This window comes from Lepidochelys olivacea (genome assembly GCF_965140295.1).
Source record: "Lepidochelys olivacea isolate rLepOli2 genome assembly, chromosome: 10".
In the NCBI taxonomy this organism is placed as follows: Eukaryota; Metazoa; Chordata; order Testudines; family Cheloniidae; genus Lepidochelys; species Lepidochelys olivacea.
In genome coordinates this window covers 78,794,376-78,820,198 of record NC_140420.1, presented here as the reverse complement: position 1 = coordinate 78,820,198, position 25,823 = coordinate 78,794,376, and the positions used below count along the sequence as shown (strand labels likewise).

At 44.9% G+C, this 25,823-nt stretch overlaps 1 protein-coding gene across 1 annotated transcript in view; it reads left to right on the top strand.

The window, feature by feature from the left end:
• Positions 1–25,823, top strand: part of IGDCC3 (immunoglobulin superfamily DCC subclass member 3) — a 191,156-nt gene that overhangs the window by 17,816 nt on the left and 147,517 nt on the right. The gene's annotated exons all lie outside the window — the stretch shown is intronic.

The window sequence follows — 25,823 nt, the reverse complement described above, 5'->3', positions numbered from 1 at the left end:
AGAGCAGTAAGTCTACAAGGATCTAAATGATCTGAACGCCAAGGGGGCATCACAACTTGACTATAGATCTGAGATGCAGAGGTACATGTGCTCCCATTCTGTCCCAGAGCTAATGGGTTTTTGGGAGCCCAGCTGCCACTTTACGTTTTCTGCCTGCCTGCCCTCCCTGTATCTGGTGCACAGAGACGTGGCTTGGGCGTGCTTTCAGAACTGGTGCAGGAGCGTCCGTGCGCCTCTTTCTGTAGATCTTACGCGCAGGGCTGGAAGGGTGAAAGTTCATATAGGGACGGGATTGCTAAACAGTAAGAACCAAGCCATTGGCAGGCTTCTGTCTGGAAACCTGAATGCGGGGTGGAGGAGAGGATTAAAAGAATGAGAGAAAAAGACCAGTGGGGAGCAGATGTGGGCTATCGCTGTGATCTAATCTTTGGAATAATTGTACTCCTGTAAAAGGAGAGCTAATCAGCCCTTGCTTAAGGAGGAGAAAAATAGAGAGACCTCATGGTAGTAAATCCCCTGTCCCAAAGGAGTGTGTTGCAGTCAGTCACACAGCGAATACTCCATCACTCATGTCTCTTCTGTTCTGTGTTTTGAATTCTCTTTGCCTCTCGCCGCTGCTAGGTACCATTCATAAGGCATCACTTTTCCAACAGTAGGCAAAGACCTTTTGAAGGTCACTATTTCTTTGTTATTTAAGGCAGGCAGTATGGAGGCAGCAAGGCTTATTTACTCCGTGGCATTGCTTTGCCTTCGGGGGCGAGGCTAACAGCACAAGACAGATTGTCTGTTGTAGGAGCCTGTAGGGGGGAAAAAAATGAAAATGTCAAAGAGTGAATGAAATTTAAAAAAAGAAAGAAAGGGAACAAAATACTGAGTGGAACACGATTGTGATTCCGTGGCCTGCCTGTGCCTGCAGTCTGCTGCTCTCTTATTTATCCCATTGTATTTGGAAATGCTGTTCCTGAAGTTAATTCTTTCTTGAGTGGCATATGCTCTGCTGGTGTTTTCCTAAATGCAGCCTGCTTGGGTTTTTGATTGCTGGTTTGGTCATGAGTCTGAGGGTTGTCCAGATAGCAGCAGCAGCTAACAACCCCCTGAGTGGTGGTTTCTGTCTATGTGCCTTCCACAGAGGGTCTGTCCTTTTGCCAGTAGGCTATCTGCAGGCTGCCTGAGGTCCAATAGGGTGTCCTTTCTGCATTCAACCAGATCTGGTGGTTATATCTAGGCGTGTACTTTATGTACAGTTCGAGTAAGGAGATACCCCATTCCCACCTTGGCTATCACCAGGCTGAGGTCCTTCATGTAAAAATTCTGGGCCAACATTATGAAAAGACCCCAACTCCTTTAAGAGAACATGATTTGCTCGCTCTAGAAGTGGTCCCATAAAAACGCTTCCATTGCCTTTGTAATTTATTTTGAGACCATCTGATGGAAGGGGCAAAAAAGCCCAGGCAATATCCTCCGTCAGGGTGTGGAACTTCCCTGGTTATACTTATTGCCACCGAAACCACTTAAAATCCTTCCCTTCCTGCTGTGGGGCTTTGGATCGCTGACTGTCCTTAAAGGGAAAGTCCTGCCATCAACCGTTCCTGAGTGTACGGAGAGGCCATCAGCCAACCTCGCCATTTAGTGGTGTGAGTAATGACAGTATCGAGGAGGCAAAGGGTCTGGATCTGTGCCAGGCAAGTAGCCAGATCTGTAACATGTCAGTCTCCTGAGGACAAGCCTCAGAGCGTTTTTGGTGACCAGTTTTGTCATTTCTGAGCTGGGAGATGGCTGACACAGGAGTATAATTTCCGACTTCCTGGCCCTGTAAGTGGGAGATGTAAGAGCCAGAGGAGTTACCTTTGGGATAGCTGATTGTCAATAAACAGTGCTCTCTAGGCTGTGGTGTCAATATATATGTGAAGAGCTGTGTGTTCCTCAATAGCATTTCCTTTGGTAACTAGATTTTAGCTTAAATCACAATGAAAGAGAATCACGTTGAAAATATTCTGGACCATATTCTGGCTTCGGGCTTGGAGCTGTCATAATTTCTTCCCATGCTCCATTAACCCTGTACAGAATATACTGTCTTCTCCTCACCCCGTGCAGTGAGATCCCACCAGGAATGGGAGTCATCTGCAGGGCATCGTGGTGCATGGAGCTGAGCATGTGTACTTGGGCCAGTGTAACCCACTGTTCAGCGTGTGTTGCCGATCCATAGAAAATATGAATCCGCCGCAAGTGCCAGCTAGAAACTTAGTTCAGTGGCTTATTCGTTAGGTCCCAGATTCAGTCCCCTCTGACGCTCAAGATGACGCCTGTCCTCCCTGGACCCAAAGCTTCACCACCCATCTTGCTTCTTCGTTAGAATGTAGAATGGCACCTCAGTCGACTGGGTATCAAAAAAGAACAGTTTCTATTTTTTTCAGCATTTTTATTAGGGTTTTTTTTTTTTTGGACCGAAACAGGTGAAATTGGCATGAATTCATGAAAAAGTCCAGTGTCCCCGAATCTGCCTCTTTTGCTGAAAAAAGGTTTAGGTTGGAAATTTTGTTCCCCAGCAGTATTTAGAAGCAATGTTCCAAACAGGTGGAAATTGGTTTGTCGTCTCTTGCACTGGACTTCCACGCTGCCAGGGCCACCGGTTATTTATTCTTTGTCCCATGGTAGCACCTACGGGTCCCAGTCATGGATCAGGGCTCCATTGTGCTAGGTGCTGTACAAACACATACCAAAAAGATGGTCCTTGCCTTGAGGCGCCCACCTTGTGCATTAAGCACAGAAATTCCAGTTGCATTAACTGGTAACGAGCGCTTATAATCTTGGGTGCTGTTTTCCTTTAAGGAAGAAAATATGAAAGAGTTAAAAATGTCTATGGGCTAAATCCTGGTCCCCCTGCAGATACGCCCTTCGTTCTGTACTGACAGCTGGGCAGAAAAGTGAAGGAGAAATAAAAAAAAAAAATCATGAAAGTTTATCAAGGCTGCGCTACTGAGAAGTAAAAGGAATCTGACAAAGCAGAGCCCCCAGAGAGCTCTGCTATACATTTCACTCTGTTCAAAGGGATGACAGTCGTCTCATATCATCATGACAGACTCTGGCTTTGTATTGTCGCTTGGCTTGTAGTCTTCTTGGCTCGGTGGCGCGTCCATGTTTGCATTCAGGAAGTGTGTTGGATATCGCCTTTTTTTTATGTTTCAAGTTTACTTCAACACATTGATATTGGGTAAAATTTAATTGGAAAACCAGGCTGATCACAGATGTACATATAATACAGGGTCCTCATGGTATGAATGCTCAGATTCGAACTCCTCATATTGGCATTGAAATGAAAGGTTATGCCGTATATCTCAGGGAAGGTAAATTACCTGAGCTTTTCAGTAAAGTCTTGGATTTGGCAGTATTTAGACATCTCAGTGATGCAATGATTTGGGAAATTTTAATATAGAGAAACATGGTCTGAGCATAGAAATGGAGGCCAGACATTCCTGAGTCAACCAAGACTCCAAATCCTAGCTCTGGCACTGATTTTTCCTGCAGCCTTGGGCAAGTCATGTCATTTCTCTGCCTCAGTTTCCCCATCTGTAAAATGGGGCTAAACTGCACTTTTTTACCTCCTAGGGGCAGGGTTATCAAATTTAATTAGTTAAATGCTATATAATTGCTAGGTTTTATTCATGAGAATACATAGGCTTCATAAGGGTACCTCTGTTGCTATACAGTAGTATTGCAGGGATGGAAATTGGCTTGTTCTGTTATGTGGATTTTCAGAACATGTGCGAATAGTATTTTCATACAGTAATTAATTGTACAGTAGTAATTAAACCGAACAAAGACCTTTGATATTTGTACCTGCATCTAGCAGACTTCTTGGCCTGTCCTTGATCAGAACTTTCCAGTTGTTTGTTGTTTGTTTGTCCAACCCCAGTGTGTGGGTTTGAAAGGTCGCAGCATATGGCATGCTCTTTTATAATCTGATTATGTTATTGAATACAGCTATTTTTTTCTAAAGATAACAGAACAGTTTCATAATTTATCTTCTCATATCTCTTAGCTTTCTTACTTAAAATCAGTTTCATGTATCCACGTTCTCCTAAGGGAAGGATCAGGGAGGATGTGTGAATGTATCTGTGTAGGTCTGGCTCTGGCTTGCAGAGATTCATGGGCAGGGGGGAAAAAGAGGTATCCTTTTTTAGCAGGACAGCATTAAAGATCTTTAGTTTGCCCCTGGAAAAGCTGATTAGAGGCACTTTGATCAGGCATTTTATTGCTCATTTCACACTAGCTCTCTTTTTCTCTCCAGGCCTGCAGATGTTGTGTTTAACTATAATAGCATCATTCAGTGGGCAGGCCACAGGTCTGGGCATCAGGAGACTCAGGGGTCAGTTCCTGGTTCTGATGCTGAACTCCTGGGCAATTTTGAGCAAGTCACTTCCCTTCTCTGTGCCTCGGTTTCTCCATCTGTAAAATGGGGATGATAATTCTGACCTCCTTGGTAAAGCTCTTTGAGCTCTATGGATGGAAATGCTATATAATCTCTAGGTATTAATAATGAAAAGGTGTGATGCTTTGTTTTGTTTTTGTTTTACATTCTCCTTTTGCTGGATAAAACAGATGCAAAGGGCTTGATTGTGTCTGTAGGCATAGCCCTGAGCAAGACCATAAACTCTAGCATATCAACACTACTCTCTCAGAGGCACAAATTCCTCCCTGCTTCCTTCTCCTTCCAGCGGAATAGCACTTTCTGTTGGCTTCGACCACTGGCATGCAGGCATAGGGATTGGTGGAGCTCAGGCTCCGTCCACTCTCTGTCTACTCCTACCTACCTGCTCAGGTGAGGGAAGATAAATGGATCTAAGATCTGGAACGGATGAAGGAATGGGTTAGGAGCCCGTACGGTCTTGTAATTCAGGTCTCACAGCCTAGTCCCAAATAAACACAGGATGATTTTAACATGGAAGAACTGAGTGGTATTTCCATTCCATGGGGTCTATGCCATGCACGCTGGTGTTATACCACTCTCCAGGCCTCCTTCAAGAGAAGAGCACTACAGAATGTAAAGCAGCTAGGCTCCTTACCATCACCGCCTTTTGTTTATCTAGGGCTTATCTGGAAGCCATGTATCGTCTTGCAGAATTTGCAGCCTTTCCACCCGCACTATAATTTCATGGAGCTGCCTTGCATCATCATAAATCACAGCCTGGCCCGTGGAATAGGACCCATTGATTATATCACTCAATAACAAGCAATTATCGCTAATTGGAAACCACTGTCCTAGTGAATGCTGGGTCAGCTGCTGCACACATCTGGCCTGATGCTGGCAAGTTGCACGGTTTGATCTGATTGTATTAAAAAAGGCAGTCTCATTGCTTGATGCCAAATGGGTTTCCTGAAGCCAGGTGAGATGTTTTGGCCTGATGCTTTGATCTAGGTTGGCACCCCACAATGGCTCTGCAGAGGGCTGTACCTGCCAGACAAGAGTTCCCCCATCACCTCTTGTCCAGAGAGACCTCAGTTACCAGCACTGTAGGCGCTCAGCTCATTTACCTTATTTCAGCAGATCCCCAGCCACTTGCTTCCATCCCACTGTGCCTGTGTGTACTTGGCACTTCCCCTGTTGGCAGGAGGGGAGTGCTGATATTCCGTGCAAAGCAGATGTGACTTCTGTCCTCTGCATCGATCCTTTGGAGATGGACATTACAGACAACAGCACCAACTTCTCTAGTGAACCCCGAGGCCAACACCCCTTCCCTGCTAACCACTAGCCTCCGTGACCTAAAGGGTGAGGGTCTCAAGGTCACTTGCAAAAAACCCTACTGTTCCCACATGCCTTTGAGTCCTTTTGCCTTTTAAGCTATTTGCCCGGCAAAGAAAGTTGTGTGCTTTTTTTTTTTTTCTTTAAAAGCAGCAAAGATCTTCCCATCATTTCAACTCCTCTGTATAGAAGACATTCAGTATGTTTAAACTGCAGCCCCCTTTGAGCTGTGGGATGGTAGGAAGAGCAGGCTGAGCCTAAATAATGGGAGAATTGATAGGAGGGAAGAGGCAAGAAGGAAGTCTAAAAGGATTAAGCAGAGACAAAGAGGGCTGATTATTTTATGGGTCACAATACAAGGCATTAGAGTGAGATCACAAAGGGATGTAATTACAAAAGAAGGCCATATTGGAAGGATCAGACCAGGATTATAGTGGGAAATACATTTACACCGTTTTGTTCCACTCATTATGAAGTTAGCATTTTAAATTAAGGTTGAAACAAGATAGCCCCAGTGTTGTCACAAATGTATTTCCTGGGCAGTGCCACCATATGGATTTGGATGCAGATTGCAAACCACCCTTCAGAACTTCATAATTAAACCTTAGACCCACCTACCTGGTTTGTTTTTCTCTTGTCGAGAAGATGGAGAGCCCTTTGGATGGAAAGTTGAGATCGGGTCACCACATTTCCAAAATTAAAAACTTGGGGTTCTTTTGTGGTGACACGTTTTAGGGTCATGAAATATTTGCACAAGACAAAAATGCACTTAAATATATATACGCCGGTGTTGCTACAGCCAACATCTGGCTCAAGAGTGACATGAGCAGATTACTTCTGGTGGAGGACTTTTTCCGTAGTAGGTAGGCCTCCAGCTTCCAATGATTTCAGTGGGCGTTAGGTACCTAATGTCTTTGTGGGTCTGAATGAGCTTTGATCTGAGACGTTGAGTAGTATCACTCTGAGCAAAAGAACTGCTTTGGTAATTAATGTCTGTGTGCTCCTCCAACTATTCTCCTCAGTCCAAATATTGTGCAGCATGCTGAACCCTCATTCAGCTGGACTGGATTGTTCTTGGTAAACCCTGAGCCGATTCTACTTCCTGGAGCAATATGTCTTGGGGGTGTGTGTGGGGGGGAAACAACAAACAACATTTTAGTTATAAAATCAACCAAATGGTTTGATTGGCTGAAATGAAAAAACAAGGACATTTCAGGGGTCCTGTAAAGTTCTTGTGAACCAGCAAAACCACATGAAAGAAACAGAATTGTCCAAGAAAAACTGGGACAGGTGGCTTGGATTTTTAATAGATTTGCAGATTTAAGAGTTAGCCACCCATCTCCCATTGAATTTCAGAGTCTGCCTAAGTTGCCTTTGAAAGCTTGAAATTTGGTGCTTGTTTCACCTTTCTTGTAAAGGATGCTGGTTTGTAGCAGTGTGAGGTTCATTTAAATGTAATCTCACTCTTCTCTGTAATGGTTGTAATGTAGCTAGGACAAGCTGTAACTGCAGCAATGGTTTCTCGCTTATAGGAGCATTTGCTCTTCAGGCAGTAATGGCACTTAGTCGTTTGAAAGAATTCTCCAGGGAAATATATCAGAGGAGTTTCATTAATGGTAGGACTGTTGAGTTATTTGTCTCATTTAACCTTTGTAGCAAAGCTGAGGAAGTTTGGACATCTCTAAGGTCAGCAGGACCTAGATAACTGATTTTTAGACATAACCAGAGCAATTTGAAGGTGGCTTTAAAAAAAAAAAAGTCTACATCCACAACTGGTGTAAACTGGGGTCTCCACGAAAGTCAGTGGAGCAATGCTGATTTACATCAGCTGCTGATCAAGCTCTTGGTGTTTCAGTTTTGTTTACTTGTGCTTTAAAAATCTCTGTTCTGTCCCTGCGTTATTTTGCGAGTTTGTTTGCCAAGATGTTAGCCGTTGTACTTGGCAAGAGTGGGACACTGAAGTTCTTTCAGATGACTGCAGGGATTCTATTGTCGGAGCCAGTAAATTTTCATTTTCATCTGCTGGGATGGTGGTTCTCAACCTTTCTAGGCTACTGTACCCCTTTCAGTTGTCTGATTTGTCTTGCGTACCCCAAGTTTCACCTCACTTGAAAATTGCTTGCTTACAAAATCAGACCTAAAAATACAAATGTTGTCACAGCTCACTGTTGTTGAAAAATTGGTGATGGTCTCATTTTTACCATATAATTATAAAATAAATCGATTGGAATATAAATATTGTACTTACTTTTCAGTGTGATACTTGAACCTGTTTTTCACTTGAGCCTTGTCTGAAGCCTGGGCCCTAGGCAGCGGGGCTGAAGCATGTAACTTAGCTTCGCAGGGCTCCCTGTGGCGTGGGTCCCTGGGCAATTGCCCTGCTTGCCAGCCCTGCACTTGCAATATCCCTAAACCCCTTCTGTGACCCCTGCCACCCCCGGGGGGCTGCAACCCTTCGGTTGAGAAACAGTGATCTAGATGAGTTGAGTACCCCCCAGTAGACCTCTACGCACCTTGTGGTGTACGCATACCACTGAACTGGGAGACTGGATGCCATTTTCTAAGACATCAAGTTGCCTGAAACTGTTTAATAGCAGATCAAGTCATCAGTAGTGACTATAGAAGAGTTCAAAACCAAAATGTCTGAACTGCAAGGATATTTAGACCCATGACAGACCCCCTCAGTCAGTCATGGTCCTGGATCTGAACTGGGTCTGGGAAAGCTCTGATTCCGCTCTGTGTCCATCTCTAGGCTTTATGCCTTGGGCCCATCTCTAGGAACAAGGGAGTATGCCTGAGTTCCACGTGCTTGGCCTGGTATAAATCCAGTAAGAAAAAGAAAACTTTAAATGGGGACAGAAGACCAGATCCCCTCATTACAAAGCTCTTTTAATAGGGGAAAGGCACCCAGGGAAGCTGTAGTGTAGACTTCTCCATCATCGTGGGGACTGGGATTTCTGGATGCAGCCCTGGAGCGCAGGTTGATTGCCTGAGTTGCAGACGTTTGTTATGTCTTATTTTGACAGCTTGAAATCTTCACTACTGAAGTGGCAGGAAACACAGTGAATGCAGGCTGCTTTATCTTGAGCCAACATGGGGAACACAAGTAGCTGTGACCTAGTGTCCGGGAATCCAAACAATGCCTCTATAACTTCTATCCTAATTTGGAACCTTAGAGCTTGGAATCAACATTTATTGCCAGGAATCTCCCAGATTGCAAACCTCAAGTGCTCTGAGAACCTGTACAGAAGGTGTTACAAAAGAGCAAAGAATTAGGTCACATGATTCACTGGGAATTTATTTTGGCTTGGATCTAGAGGTGCCCTTAAATCTTAGGCTTTGCAAGCCTATCAGCATGCAAATAGTATCCAAAGCCAAAGAAGAGAGGTGGCTACAATGACCAGGTGAGAGAGATGCTTCGTTTTTTTCTGCCACCGTTTATTGGAAAGACAGTGAGTAGGAATTGACTTTCTGGAGCCATTCGGCCCAGGAAATCCATACTGTTGGTCTGATGGGTACCTAGTGATTCTTTGTAACTTAAAAGATTCCTGTGCCTGGCTTGATATGTTGTATTTTGCTAATCCTGGGTTTGACCCTGTGGTTACTGATAATGGCCAGGAAAAGGAAACGAAATAAAAGATGTTTGAAAAGATGTTTAATCTCTGAAATCCAGCAGGGTGGTGGATTCTGCACTTTAACCTGCTGTCTGCAGTTACAGCTCCCTCCAGGGGCATGACAGCCCTGGGATAGGGTTTTAAACCCTTTTCTGTTATGTGCAAAATATGTCAACAGCTCCTAAGTGACTTAGGCACCCATGAGACTTTGGCTGCTAAGTCTCTTAGGTGCTTTGGAAAAATGGACCCTTAATGATAATACTTTGTACTCTGAAATCAGTGGCAGTCGTTCCACTGATTGCAGTGAGAATTGGCTAAAGGGTTTAGGGTCCCACAGTACTTTAATCTTCATGTGCCCTGTGAGAGGAGCAAGCCCTATGCTCCCTGTTTTTCAGGTGGGCAAACTCGGGCACAGAGAGGTTAAAACAGCTTTCCGAGGGATGGCAGGGGGCTGGGAATAGAACCCAGGACCACTGGCCCCTCTGTGCTCCAGGGCAAGAGAATGCAGAAAGGCTGCAGAGTGATACAGTGAGCGAGGAGGCAGAGAACTCACATGCTGGCTGAAGATAAGCAACGGGTTTCTTTAGGAGAGAATGTGCTGCCAGATTGGTGAGACGTGCGGTGAGCACAGGTGCTAGCCTGTGCTGGAATGGGGATGTGGCCTTAAAGGTCAACACGGGGAAGGGACTGTTGCATGATCCCTTTTCTTCCATTGTATACTGACATCTCCAGGTCAGTCCCCTTTCTGAGCATGGGATGTGCTCACGCTCCCTGCAGGTATGGCACATGGTTTTCCAGCAGGTTCCTGCTTTAAACCCAGTTTTACAGTCGGGTTGACTGAGGCAAAAGGAGGTCAAACGATTCGCCGGAGGTCACTCCATAAGTGGCTCGGATTAAATCTGAACCCAGGACCCTGCCGGTTCCCAGCCTTGGCTGTGACTGCCAGACCAGATGGCCTCCTGAATGCAATTTAAAGATCCTCAGCCTTTTCTCTCCCTCATTGTTCTCTATTGTGGGTTTTTGAATGCCGGACATTGAAAGTGAGAGTCGGTTGGGATTTGCTGAGTCTGAGTGACTGTTTAATGACGTGGGCTCTCAGGAGAGGGTTTAAAGCTGCCTTGCTGTGTGTTTCAGTCTGTAAAAAGGTTTGAAATCTTTTTGCTCTCCATCACTTTGAGCAGTTTTCTAAGCATAAAGCTGCCTTTCTCTCTCCAAACCAGCAGCAGGTGAAAATGGATCTCTCGTACATTTCATCTGTGCTGCTGTTGTTCCCTGCATCAGCCCACTGCCAAGCTGGGATGGGTGGAGAGGTAAAGACAGGGCTGAAGTCTACGTGAAGGAAACTTTTTGGCCTAAATCCTATGGATGGCCTGGCTGGGTGATGTTTGCCCCTGCCCTCTCCCATCTCTGGTGGTGCAGTGAATGGACATGCCATGCTCCTATGGCTTTCACACCCTGGTTGCTTGTGTGGGGTTTCAGTGCAGAAAGATGCTGAATGAACCCGTGACTTGCTCTGGAAGTGAAGCCCATTTCTCCTGGGAACACAATGCACAGAGTGGCTGGCTCCTTCCCCCAAGCCACCCTCCAATGCACATGGAAGGGATGCTGGTAGCTACTTGGTGTGGGACAGTCTCTTCAGTCCACATGACCCCATGGTGTCCCATTTCTGTGATGTTTTGTGTGTCTTCCTTGATCCCCTGTGTACCATGCAGTGGCTGGGGGTGTTGGTGGCGTAGGGGCCATGAAAACAGAAAGGGGAACTGATGGATACATTTAAACACACAAGGGAGAATGAGGAGTTTGATGACTGTGAACTCTTATGATATTGCCACCTCCCCATGTCCTGGCTTCACCTCCCCTGACCCTCTTTTCACATCAGATCCACAGATGCAAAATCTCCATGGGCTGGAGCTCCGCAAGTTACTTGCTGGGTGAGCTTGGGGAAGTCACGTGACCGTTCTGTGCCTCAGTTTCCCCACCTATAAAATAGTCAGCGGGGAGGGGGGAAACTAACACGTTGACCATTTCTGTAAATCATTTTGAGATGCTTAGGGGAAAGGTACCGTAAACCAGCAAAGTCTGGAGGGGACAGTTACCTCAGCCACTTTGTGCTCCGGGAATAAGCAATATTTGGCTATAATTTCCATCTCCGTCACTTGGACAACATGGAAGAGGACATGTCTGTACACAGTTGCTCGTGTTCCTTGGAGAGCCAGGGAAATTCCTTTCCTAGGGCTGGACAGCTCCTCTCTGCAAGCCACCCTCCCCTCCTCCTCCTGTCGCTTTCTGCACCTTAGGAACAGCAGTGGCTCACATGCCTGAATAAGCTGGCACCTCTGGAGCATTCCTTGATTAATGGCATTTCTTTGTCCATCCTAAGAGGCCCCCATTATGTCCCTTTGATGCTGCATTTTGCACTTACCACTGTCACCAAGCTCAATGACTAATTTTCACAGGTCACGGCAGAGGGACAATGGATTAGGCTAAATTGGGAAGAAACAAATGAAATTTTGCTGCAACTGAGAGCGCTAATTAAGAGCAGGGATCAATTTTGGCACACAAAGGAGATAGTTTTAGGCGGGTGGTGTGTAAAAGAGTAGCAGTGCTTGCAATAAAAAAGACGTGTGTGTGTGTGTTTGTGTGTGTGTGTATGGGCTTCACCTGCAGTCTTGTTCTCGGTTGCATTTGATCATGGCCCATGCTTCTGTGCTTATTCATTGTGGAAGAACAAAATGTTTTCCTACCTAGCGTGTCTTCGAAGGTCAGGCATTAATGCTGAGAAAAGACTTATTAGATCTACTCCATTACCAGGTCAGTGCAGCATTGTACCCTGTGAGATATATTGTCCTGTTTAGCATTAAAAATATCAAGCCACCAAGCTCATATTCCACATGATCATTGATTACGGTTGATGTAAAAACATTACCACAGCACGGTAAACTTACACGGTGCTTTGCAAACACAGAATCAGGTACAGTCCCTGCCCCAAAGATCTTGCAACCTAAGAGGCCAGTCTCTGATGCCCTTCCTGAGTGTGAGTATTGCCTCTTTCCACCAGTAGTCTCATTGATTGCAGTGAGACCATTCGCAGAGCAGAGTAGTACTCCAAGTGAGTGAGGATGGCAAAATCTGGCCCTAAGGCAGACGAAAACAACAACAGACCATAACAGTGCTGGGAAGCACCAGTGAGCAGAGGTGAGTGAAGGGAGAGGGGAAAGGGAGGGTTTCTGGAGGGTTTGGTAGGAGGGAGATCTTGCCAGATGTTGCAGGCACAACAGGATAGAAGGCAAGAAGCCAGCAATGTGTAAAAGTTAGGAAGGAAGCAGTAAGGAGAGAGGATTGGGGTTCACACGAGTCCTTCTCTGCAGGTGAAATAACCCATTCACAGAAAGAGCCTACTTCTATTCAGTGGGAGTTGGGTCAGGTCCTAAATATGGATCTGAGGCTTTGTTTAAACACCCAAGTCAGACTGGTCTAAATAAAATCTGTTTAAAAACCATACTGTGTAAGGTCTTGAGGACTGGGACTGTTTCACTGTGTTTGTCAGCTCCTAGCGCCATGGGATCCCAGTCTCTTTTGGGGCCCCTAGGCACCACCATCATACAAATAACTATCATTAATAACGAGATACTAGAATGTGAAGGTGAAAGCTTTTCTTCAAACGCAATCTGCACTCACAGCAACAGAAAACTATTGCCCCAGTAAGATATATTGGGCCAGATCCTAACCTGGCTTGGACTGCACCGAAAACAAGGCCAATATTTTCAAAAGCGGTCTCTGATTTTGGACTGCCTTGATTCTCTGGCGCCAACCGAAGACCACAGATCCTCTTGGCTTCAGGTGGAGTCCTGCGTGCTCAGCTCTCCTGAACACAGGTTGCACGGGGGCTCAGTGCAGGCACCCGCAAGGAGAGAGTCCCCCAAATTGGGGCCCACTTTTGAAAATGTTGACCTCCAGCTACAATTCCCTGACAGTAAAGGAGCTGCGTGGGAGGCCGGTCAGGGCCCAACTTGCCTGCTTAGGCATTCTTATGAAGGTTTCTCTTGAATGCCTGGCCATCGGCTGAAGTTTAGGTTTCAGGATCGATCCTAGCTCCACTCGTTTATTTCGTTTTCCACCACCTTCCCTTGCCCAGTTAGTGTCAATCGAGACGGCGGCTCTGGTGTTGAGCTCTCCTCAGTTTCACTGTCCCATGACGCTCAGCTCTGAAGGAAAGTCCTGTCCCTTTGTTCCCTCCCGTTTGGCGGTTCCCTCCTAAACAAGAATGCTTGCTGAGGTGTTTTGTTTGGCCAGAGCAGCGGAGTCCATCCAACTCACCATGGTTTCCCATGGAAATGTATGAAGGGGGTGGGAGGGAAAGACCTGATTGTGTCTTTCATTTACGATCCTAATGCACTGAGAGAGGGGGAGGGGAGAAGGGAAGGGCCCCCAAAGGGGTCAAATCTGTCTCTTGATCAAAAAAAAAAAAAGAGAGAATTTCTTTTAAGTGAGCCTGGTTTGAAGCTAATGAGAGTTGGGGAAGTTTAATGAGTGTTGGGAAGAATCTCTCTAGCTTCTAGTGCTGGGTTAGACAGGTTCTCGCAGGTTTGGGGGATTCTGAGTGTTAATATGAGGAGGGAAGGCTTGGATTGGGGGTAGGGGTGGGGGGCTTTTTCTCTTCCTTTCTCCTGCTAGGGTTGTACAGTTCCACTTTGGCTGTACTCTTGACTTCCCCAGGGAATCTTCTGCAGCCAGTTTTCCCTTCACGTTTTGTAGTCCAGTGTGTTTGCACATTTTCCTTGTGGTGAGCTAAGCAAAGCAGCTGTCAGGGGCTTCTTACGCCATAGGCCCCAGTCGTGAGGTGAGCTCCCTGCGGGCCAAGCTCTGAACTCGTGAGTAGCTCCAGGCGGGTGCAGGGAGCTTGATGCAGGATTGGGGCCATCATCTGCAAAGGCGAAAATGTTTGAAAGCTGAAAATCAAATGGAGGCTGCAGCTCTCTCATGAAATAAAACCCAAAGGCTCATTCCTGTCTGTGAGGAGAGGGGGTGGATTGTGAGGTGATATCACACATAAAGGACACAGCAGGGAGCAAAGAAATTCATGGAACTCCTGAGGTTGTGCCCAGGATTGTGGGCCAAAGCAACACATCACAGCCTTTTCGATGCATGAACAAGGTCAAATTTGAACTAGAATTATCTCCTGGGGAGGAAACAATTGCCTTCTCCGTGCTAACAAACTATAGTCGGAAGTGGCACTGCTGGAATTCCCAAACCGCGGGATTTGCAGGTGCACAAGCACCTGGTAAAATCAGGCTACTCTTCGTTCGTGTCCTAAGTCCTCGGTGGACTTTGGAACCTGCTTTTAAGGATTCAGCGCTGAAAATTTTGGCTGGGCTTTTCCTTGAGGTGTCAGGTACTCAGGAGACCTGGCTTTAATTCCTGGCTGTGCCACAAATTGTCTGTGTTGTTTTGGGCCAATTGCTTAATCTCCTTGTGTTTCAGTGCCCTAGCTGTACAATGAGAATAACAGTGCTCTTTTCTCCCAGCCTTTGTTTGGTCTATTGGAATGCAATTTTTGCAGGGCAGGCCCTTTCTCTTCCTATGTGTCTGTACAGTGCCTAGCACCGTGGTCTTGGTGGGGACTTCTGGGCATTATTGTAGTATGTGTGTGTATATTTATAGATATGTTGAGTCACAACTGTAGAGAATATGCACAGGCCATTCATGTTGTAAAATATCTGGTTAGCGTAGGTGTGGAACAACTCAATGATTCATGGAGCTGTAGGGGGAACTTAGTATCTTGCCTTTGTTTCATAGCTTCCATCCCCAGAGAAGCCTGCTTAAATTTTTTTCATTAACTGAATTCACCCAAGATTGAGAGTACCTTCTTCTTCCAAAGAGCCTTTCCTATGTGTGAGGATGTTTGGGTGACTTACCAGTTTTAATTAGCTCTCCTGACCAAAGCATGGGTCCCCTCTTCGTTTGCATGTTGACTTACATGTTGAATTACAATGAAGATTATCCAAACTGTATGGGTAACATCCAACTGGTGAGTGACAGACGTCCATCCATACTCATTCTTCCATTTCAGCAGGAGCCATTTGGGATGGACGCTGGCTGATTATTTGGGAATTTTTTGCTGACACACATTCAAACATGGGTTTGGAGTTTCACAGAGGCACTGAAATTCGGCCGTTCTATGAGGAGTGAGCACTGACTATTTTTTTTTTTTCTAATTTCAGTTCTGGATTTTCTCATGTTAAAATCTATAGTGATCTAGAATTTAGATTTCAGAGTAACAGCTGTGTTAGTCTGTATTCACAAAAAGAAAAGGAGTACTTGTGGCACCTTAGAGACTAACCAATTTCTTTGAGCATAAGCTTTCGTGAGCTACAGCTCACTTCATCGGATGCATACTGTGGAAAGTGTAGAAGATCTTTTTATACACACAAAGCATGAAAAAATACCTCCCCCCACCCCACTGCAGGAGAGTGGGGTGGGGGGAGGTATTTTTTCATGCTTTGTGTGTATAAAAAGATCTTCTACACTTTCCACAGTATGCATCCGATGAAGTGAGCTGTAGCTCACGAAAGCTTATGCTCAAAGAAATTGGTTAGTCTCTAAGGTGCCACAAGTACTCCTTTTCTTTCTAGAATTTAGACACATTCTAAACCTTTCGTGGGCAGAGAGGTGATTTAATTGGTGAATGGATGGAAGATGCCAGATGTCTTAGCTATCCTGTTCAGAGAAGGAAGGGAGCATCGGGAGTCATTAAATTGAGAGCGAGGGTAAAATTGTCCTGGGGTTTGCATTCCAAACACTATTCACAGCAGGATATTGGGTTTTTAATGTCCTAGGAGGTAAACTTTTTTTGCTGTGATTTTTCCTCTACTTTAAAATATGCTGGTCTGAAGTTTATGGAACTCTTGCCACAAAACATTTTCCATTCTTGTGGATTATTCAAGGTACAAAACTAAGTATATAATCTATGATCAATAAACTCTATGGCTGAATTTGGGAGAGGAAATAAAGAGAGGGCAAGATTCTGCGTTCCAGAGATGAAAAAGGTATAGAATCACTCCACAAAAAGGAGCAGAGGAGCCTTTAGGTTCTGAGTCTGTGTTTTCCTGCACAATGATTCCGATCGCCCTGCATCTGTCACAATTAGTTAGTCATTGTTTGAAAATTCAGAACGAATCAAATGAAAGGAACTCCCGTGGCTTGAAGAAAGCGTATTCTCTTCTGATGGCCCCGGTGAATGTTTGCGCCATTTCTACCTCTAGGTTTTGTTGTCCTGCTGCTGACACTGTTAGGGAAGGAAAATGATGCTGATTGCTCTTGCTCGTCCTTTGTGGCAGCTCCGCTCATTTGGCAAGAGATTTGGAGGGACGGGGGTTAAGTTTTGTTTTTTTCCCCCTTGGTTGCCTAAAAGTCAGATTTAAAATGGAGGAAGAGAAACTGTTTGTTCTAAGGTAAAAGTTTAGGACATGATCCAGCAAAGAGTTACTATCCCACACCTTATAGTGCCATGTAGGAGTAAAGAGACCCTTGTGTGTGCATGCCCATAATAAATGTGCATATGAACCAGCTCCTGTTCTACAGCCAAGGAGCACAGAGCTCCAGGGAAGAGGGAAGAGACTTGCATGGTTGTTGTAAAGCTCACCTTGGCTCCACCTAGATCCTGACGTCATGGCATGTAGGGCCAGTCCCCTGGCACTAGGTGAGAGCTGCTGTAATTTATGGTAGCTGTTAATGAGGCCCCATGGGGATGAATTGGTAACTGGGGATCAGTTCAGTAGAGCAGGTCTCCCTGCCATGACACCTTTCCTTCAGCCACATCCCCTGCCCCAGTGGTAGGGCAGATTGGGGGGTGGTTTAGGAACCTCCATGCTGGCTCTCTGCTATTGGAGGGCCCAGGGTCCACAGGTCGCGCAGTGCAAAGTGGCCCACAATATACGGCTATAGAAATTAGGATGCATTTATTAGCATTATTCTTCCTCTCCTCTTCCCTCTGGGCTAAAACAAGGCATTTGCATGGGTTTCACAGTGGCAGGGCTGTAACCACTCTTTTGTTCTTGAATAAAGGCTCAGCCAGCAGAAGGTCTTTTGTCACTGGAGTGAGGCTGTTTTGTTGTCCAGAACTATTTGAGTGAGACGTGGAGTTTCTAGCAGAGTGAGCACAGGAGCTGAGCTCTGTAGTGTGAGTATCTTGGGTTATGGCCTGCTGCAATCGGCCTTTGCACGGTGTTTTTTGTAAATCATAAGTAATTGGCAACATTCTAACACATCCGATAGCTGAATGGGATACAGGATGTGCGTATGGAGCCAAATGATATAATTCGGTGTCTTGTGCTAGGTTGTGTAGAGGGTGAATCATTTATAGCAAAATTCATGAATTATTTCTGTGGGGTGCGTCCCTAACTTCTTCCACGCTAAACACAAACCAAAACATTTCAACGTGTAACTGAATGATGGACCCATTGGTGCAACTTCATTTTGGTGAAAGAGAAATGGCCGAGGAGCTGCTCCGGACAAGCAGACAGAGCTCTGTGCTGTTGTTCACCCCAATTGAAGCTTCACGGTGCATACTTGAACTCCCACCATAGCAACAAGTTCATCTGTAGGCCAGTATAATGGTCGAGTACAACATGGGGCTATAGCATAACAATGTACCCAGGAGACCGTCCAGACTGTGACTTCCCAGGGAAGAAAGGTCACTTTCTCCAGGAAGGCATGAGGGAGGGGTTCTGAATGACTACGAGAAGCTTAGAAGAAAGAGTATGGCTCACGGGAGAAAGGGCCTGGCTATGTGATGTATGGAAATTCACCGTGGCATGAACGCGACAGGCTTCTGGAATTCTGTGGCACTTTAAGACCTGTCTCCATAATCAGCAGAGGGGAACTCTGCCGGAATAACAAAATGTACCGAGGGAGAGTGCGGGCTCTGCATTTCACACCCCCAGAATGCACCATTGGCTGCAGAATTCTAAGCGCTCTGGTTTCCCACACGCACAAGGCCAGGGACTCACTTGCTGGCTAGTAAATGTAACCCTTGCAGCGTCGGTGTGGTGAATATGGACGGCTACTGCTGTCTAGTAGAGATAGTAGCTAGAACAGGAGACTGGGAGCCAGGACCTCCTGGGTTTTTATTCCTAGCTTCATCCCTTGCTTATTAGGAGGCCTTTTGGGTGTGCCCCTCATCATGTCTCTTATCCATCTGTAAAATTCAGCTATTGTGAGGTGTAGGAAAGGTGCTATTTAAATGCTAGGTCATAATAGCTACTACTATTGTCACTTAAAAGCACCGTCAGAGAAGCCGTCACTGCACCAAAACAATTTTGTGGTGAAAAATACAGATTCAGTGACCCGGAAGCAGTTTGTGCATTTGTGTCAATTTTGCAGAATGGTTTCCATTGGAAATTATTTTTTTTAAAAAAAAATCTAAACTTTGTTTTGATGTTTTTGAAATAAAATAATGAGGTTTTTTATTTGAAATAACTTTCACTTTGAAATTTCTTTTAGCTTTATTTTTTAATTTTTTTTTTAAATGCTCAAGAATGAGACAATTTGTTGTACCTGAAATTAATTTTTCTTTACTTTTTTGATAAACTGAAAATTAGGAAAAATTTCCTTTTTTGGTTCAACCTGCAGTGAATTTAAAATTTTTTGTTGAATTGTTGAGAAACTGAAAAAATCTGTTATAGGCCCTCTACTGAGGATGTTGGGATTTTATACCAAAGGTCCGTTTATACTGCGTGCCAGCGTCAGGCATCAGTGCTCCAAGTGTGGCTAAACCAGCCACATGCCACTGGCAGAAGGATGCAATTGGTGCCGATCAAAGTGAGCAGATAATAAGCGTTGGAAAACAGAAGAACGCGGATTGTAGTTCTCTTCACCTCTCTCCACTTTAAGATTTCAAATTTCTATGGTGAGAGACACTTGAGGTGGAATATTTCTAAAGAGCCACTTTCCATCCTCTAGAGGATGAGGAGCAGGGCAAATGGAAGTAGGAATAAATTGTATTGCCAATTTTGTGTTAAAAAATCCCACTAAATTCCTGAAATTGGTTTAAAATTCAATTTAAAAGATTAAAAAAATATGTGGTTCTGTTTGTTTCTGTGCCTTTAGGATATACTTAGTTCTTGCTTTCAGGCTTTTCTCCATGATCATGTGGGCTAGAAACTTGCTACTTTTAATATAATGAAAGCTGAGATTATGTGATCACAGGACTCCAGGAGCTGGGGCTTTTGGAAAAACACCACATAACATATAATAAAATCACGAAAGCTGTCAAAACAGAATAAGATAATTAGCTTCTTGTGGTGCAAATAGACACCAATTTGGGTTTGTCAGTGTCGTATGGTAAAAACTGGTTTATGTTTTAGGATCCTTTAAATAAATACAAATCTACTTGGGAGATGCTTTGATCGTGGTGAGCTTCTCATTATCTCTCTGATACTATGCAAAAAAGGAAATTGCTGTGTCTTTTGTATTTTTCTATTTAATGCCATATAAATATAATTGCTTCAATGAACTGTCTTTACCCTCTTGAGGGAAGTTGTAGTCTAGGAAGAAGCCCTTAGACGTGAATGGATGACTTTGTAATTGCCATAGTTTCTGAAACACATAAGGGGGAACTACTGCTAATCACTTATGGCATGTTATGGAAGCAGCATAATAGAAGTCCCATTCAAGATTCAGAAGAGCTAATATTATTGTGTATCTTGCAGGGGGAAACTCTAGCAAAGCATCTCCAGGGCTGGAGGTTTCCTTACTAATTAGATCTTGGGTTTGTGGTGGGGTTTTTCCTCCCCCCCCCCCCGTCCGCTGATGATACTTTAATTCTGTACAATTCTCTTCAAAATTATCATTTGGTTAAAGAGCTTAAGAAGTAGCATCCAATAGGAACACAGGAATTGGATAAGAAATAAAATCCCACTTGTCTGGTCTTTTGTCTCTGACAGCTCCAGATGCTTCAGAGGAAGGTACAGGACCACTGCAGTGGGCAGTTCTCAGATAGCCTGTCCCTTGGGAAAGTTTCCTCCTGACTCCCAATAATTAGAGGTTCACCGATGCCCTGAAGCATGGGAGTTTCTACCCCTTCCATAACTTTTAGTTTATTTCTGACTATTATAACTCTGGATATTCCTGTTAGCCCAGTATTGACAGCCCCAAGCATCCAAAATCATTAGATTGGCATAAATATAATGAAATTTTAAAATTAATGTGGGGTTCTTTTTAGTTATCTTCAGGATTTTGAGACTTTAGGGTCATGTTTTCAAATTGCCCTCCACAACCATGAGGGCTGGGAACTTAATTTTTTTTAGTGAAAGCTGAGATTTTCATTTAATCCCAGGAGCTGGGGCTTTAAGAAAAATACCAAATACTGCAAGTGTCACAATTAAATCATGAGATTAAGCAACACAGGAATATCCGTATAAATAGCCAATCCCTTTTGAACCCTCTTCAGCTCTTGGCCCCAGTGATACTTTGTGGTAATGAGCTCCATAGGCTCCAAATGCCACAACTTACTGTAAAATGGTTGCTGGGTTGTGGACTCTTACTGGAGAATACTGTTGTGGATTTTGCAGCATTGCAAGGTGATGTTACATTCACTGCCTTGTCAGAACCACAAGAGACAATGGCGGTCTGCTTGTAATCTAAATTCCAAGCCAAATTCCCTTTGTAATAGAGTGATCGTGATAGGGTTAACTGGGTATTCAGCTATGCTCCATCCCTCCCTTCTTGTTTAGTCAGTGAAAGTCCCGTTCTCCTAATTGTGATGCAGTTAAATAAAGCAGCAAGTTCCCAGCCTGCAGTCCTGTTAGTAGACTTACGTTGGTTGCACTGAGCAGTCCCTTTACAAATTCTTCCTACAGGAGCTCCTTCATTTTTTAAAGTGAGGGGTCCAAGGTGAATGCCTCTGCTGCTTGCCACTGCAGCTGTCTGACACAGGCAGAGAAACCTGTTGCATCCGATGAAGTTGGCTATAGCTCACGGAAGCTTATGCTCAAATAAATTGGTTAGTCTCTAAGGTGCCACAAGTCCTCCTTTTCTTTTTGCGAATACAGACTAACCCGGCTGCTACTCTGAAACCTGTTCACCCACTAGGTTTCAAGGCCAAATATGTTAAGGGCTGTTACAAAAAGGACGGTGATCAGTGGTTCACCATGTCCATAGAAGATAGGACTAGAAGCAATGGGCTTAATCTGCAGCAAGGGAGATTTAGGTTAGATATTGGGAAAAACTTTCAAACTCTAGGGGTAGTTAAACACTGGAACAGGCTTCCAAGGGAGGTTGTGGAATCCCCGTCACTGGATGTTTTAAAGAACAGGTTGGACAAACACCTGTCAGGGGTGATCTAGATGCTCTTGGTCCTGTCTCAGCACAGAGGGTTGGACATGATTTCTTGAGGCCACTTCCAGCCCCATCTGAGGATCTGGCCCTGAATGTTTCTACCTGCACTCCAACCAATAATGATCATTTCCCTGTATCTACGTGAGACTTTATTGTCTCCATCTGTCGTAATTCACCTTGTTTGCACAATCTACTGCGTGCATCACCTTGCTTCTGGAAAGTCTCTGCTTTTCATTAACAACTCGGAATACACAGAATTGTCCATGTTCTGAGCTGCCTGTCTCTATTTCTGGGCTTTGCTGTCGCTGATTTTTGTTTTGTAGTGGTGTCAGTTTACCCTCTTGTGGTTTGCAGGAGACTTTGTTGCTCGATGCTGCACTGCACTTGCAGGCTAATCGTAAATGCACACACAGCATCATAAAGGTAGAATCATAAACTGGATTAATGTTCATTGATCTTTTTGAGGGATTGAGGAGAAGGAGGGAGAGGTTTGAAGTCCAGCTAGAGTTAAGTCCCTGAATGTTTCCAGGTTGTCTCAGCAGCGGGTTAGCACTTACCTTACAACTCCTCCCCACAGCCTAATTGTTCTTTAAGCAAATTGTCCGCCTTCCATATCAGGGATGAAGGAAAAACATACAAGGAGAAAGAAAGTCAATTAGCCATTCATTGCCCATTGAACTCACCCACAGATTTCTCCCCAGGGTGCGCCTAGGCACTAATACTTTGGGCTGGATTCTTCATTGCGCCTCTGTGCTACTCCAGCAGCAGGAGATCTTTCCCGGAAGAACTTCCCAGACATAGAGGGGCTTCCCAGCCCGTGTTGCTGGTTGGAATGGTTCCATGCTGGCTCACCTTGCAGCCCGTGGCTTAGCAGGCGTGTCGGTGAGGGGTTGGGCTGGGCTGGAGTGCTGATGCACTCTGGCTGTCCTTGGAGTTTCAAGGCTCCAGGGGGAGCAGGGGTGTCCTCAGCACTATTTAGAGAAGCCCTGAGGCTGGGTTTGGAATAGGGGAGGCTTCCCACCACTCCGACATTACGTGCATTTCCTCCAGAACCGAGAGTTGTACCCTTTCTCCTTGTTCCATTCCATCTGCCCCCATGTACTAATTACATCAGATCGGATTGGTGGGCACCTCTGATGGTGGGCAGTTCGTTTCATGCCCTCAAGCTGAGTGCACTGAGCCGGATCCCCTTCACTTTCTTCCTTCCCAGCTGCCTCTGAGAGCTCCCCTGATAACATCCAGGTCCTTTCGTCCACAACGATGCCCAGAGTACTTGGCTCTCTTCCCGCTGAGTACTTAGGAACCTCTTGCAGCTCACCTGTGTCACGAACAACTGCCGTCCTCTTCCAACTGCTGGCACGCTTCTCTCGTCGCTGCACACACACTTCCGTTTTGTCTTCTTGACAGACAGTCACTCCTTTCATATGCTTGCTCCCTGCACGTTCTCCCCCCCCCTTGACCTTAGCATTAAATCTGGTCTTGGGATAGTGGCGGTGTCTCGTTCTATTGATAAAATATTACCAGTGCTCTCTTCAAATGACGTCTGCTTCTCATTTCATTGCTTTTGGGAGAACCCCTATAGGGTTGGCTCTGATGGTTTTAATCCCCATCTCTGATAAACCCAACAAAGATTAGCTGCCATTAAATCCCATGAAGGCTGCCAGTACCCATCCTTCTCAGAACCTCATTTCACATGGTAGCTGGGTTTCTGCAGAGTAGATGTTTTGGATATTGCCATATTTTGCACTGCTATTGTTAAGTGTCCTAGAGAATCAGATATTCTACTTTACTATCGTGGTATAAAGAGGCCTTACAAGGAGGGGATTAGACTGAGTTTAATGTTGGTGGGCTGGAAGAGTTGAAGTTACCCCTTACCTGTGTGTAGGTAAGTAACCTCTCCATTTTGCAGATGGAGAGGTTGAAGAACAGAGAGATTAAGGGCTGGGGTAAACCAGAGTGATTCCACTAGGTAAAAACATTTTAAGGGTCTATGTCCCACTGACTTTGAGTGGGATTTAGGGTTCTGAATCACTGGTCTGCTTTTCGAAACTTTACCCATTGATTTCAGTGGAGCTATGTCCATTTATGCCAGCACATGGTCTAGACCTAAGTGACTGCGGCCAAGATAGTACAGCAAGTCTGTGGCCAAGCCAGGAACAGAAGTCAAATTTCCTGCCATCCAGTCCTCTGCTTTTCCCATGAGCAGATTCTGCCTCAGTGTTAGTGTCGCCTGACCATTCTTCAAGGAAACCCTTGTCCGCCAGGTTTTCCTGATACCATTTTCCAGTTCTCTCTGATTGTCCTTGGGTGTTTGGTCGTGATCTGTGAGCATATCAGAGCAGCTCTTCTACTGAATGCCTGCTGGGTTTTCCTACTTAGCCTGGTGCTTCAACTTAATGCCACCGACAAATGGGTGTGCTACCTTTCTCGCTTCTGGCATGCTCTGCATGGATTGTTGACAGCATTGCAGACACTTACTGGTTTAAATGCTGGTGTAGACGAGGCTAGACCATTTTCACCTCTGCCAGGAAAGGCAGCTCTGAGGGCTAGGGCACTAGGCTGATACTTGGGACATTGGGGTCCATTCCTGGCTCCGCCAAAGGCTTCTTGTGTGAACTTGGGCAAGTCAACGATGCTGTGCCTTATAGCCCATCTGTACAATGGGATAATAGGTCCCTTTCCCCACCCATTTTTTGTCTGTTTAGAGTGTAAGCTTTTCAGAACATGGATTGTCTTTTACCATGTGTATGGACAGCACCTAGCCCGATGGAGCCTTGATCTCAGCTGGGGCATCTGTGTTCCACGAGAGCACAAATCACAATCATGTGCGGAACATTGGGTTCTTGCTGCTGTGGCTTCATCTGACATGGATAGGTGCAGGGGGTAAATCTTGGTCTTAGTTTGGAATTTATTTTCACTAATTAGCTTGCATTGTCTCCGGAAGTTTGATTATATTTTTTTTGTCCAAGAAGGTTTTGCATTATAAAAAAAAAAAAAAAAAAGAAAGCCAAGAGCGTCACACAAACCCTGACAAATGGCGTATTGTCCCCAACTAATAATGTGTAATTTTTCACAAGGGAATGTAATCTCTACCCATTGTAATTTCTTCTCCTAGCCTGGCTGACTGTTAATAGGATGAATAGTTACATGAAAACTCCACGTATGGCCAACTCTGGCTTTTGTAACAAATTGCTCCCAAAAAAACTGGGGAATGAAGAGTAGGGAGTGGATAAAAATCCTGACATAAAGTGACTTTTTCTGTACTGGGAATGGTTGGCTGGCAGCCAATGACAATAATGGCCCGGCGTGCCAGAATTAACAGACAAATAACACTTTCCCACTCCAGCGTAATTATGAGACGCTCTCTTAGCAGCACTCCTTCCTGTCACTCATTCTCCTGTGTCCAAAGGAGCTGTCAAGGGGGGAAATGTCTGAGTGTTGTGATGGGGCACTATGAAAACATGAGTGACAGACGGGCATTTTGACAGCTTGACTTCAGGTACTTACCGCAAATGTAAATACATTCATTTGAATCCAATTGAGACAAAAACAGGCCTTTTAATAGAAAATAAATGGAGGACAGCTTAATGGTGACATTTTTGGGGTTTTTTTTTTATGGGTTTTGCCCAGACTCGCAGAGTATTGTGGAGGGTGAAGTGGTTCCCAGTCCTCAACTGCTTGAAGCACATATTTTTCCATCAAATTGCTTCCTGCTCCCCCCAGTTCTAATGCTAATCCTTCTCTGAATGGCGAAACAAGGAGTTCATTCAATGCACATTAAAGCAGCTGATAAAACCCATCCCCAGTGATATCAAGCAGCCAAGAGTCTTTAAGCAGCCAAGAGTCTATCTTACCCAGTTCCTTTTGCCCTTTGGAGAGGTGCTACTCTGCAGGAGCAAAGGTGATAGAATCAGGCCCTTTCTAATTAATATATCTTACAAGGTCTTAATATGCGCGGGGTATTATCCCTGTTGTTATCATGTAGAAAGACTATACCCAGACTTAAACCAACCGGGTTATAAAATGCAAACATAGAGCGCAGTGCACGCTTTTCAGGGATATAAAACTATACCTCACATAAGGTGATTGTCAAAAGGGTGAGGCCATTCTCCACCCTCCACAGAGCAGACAGA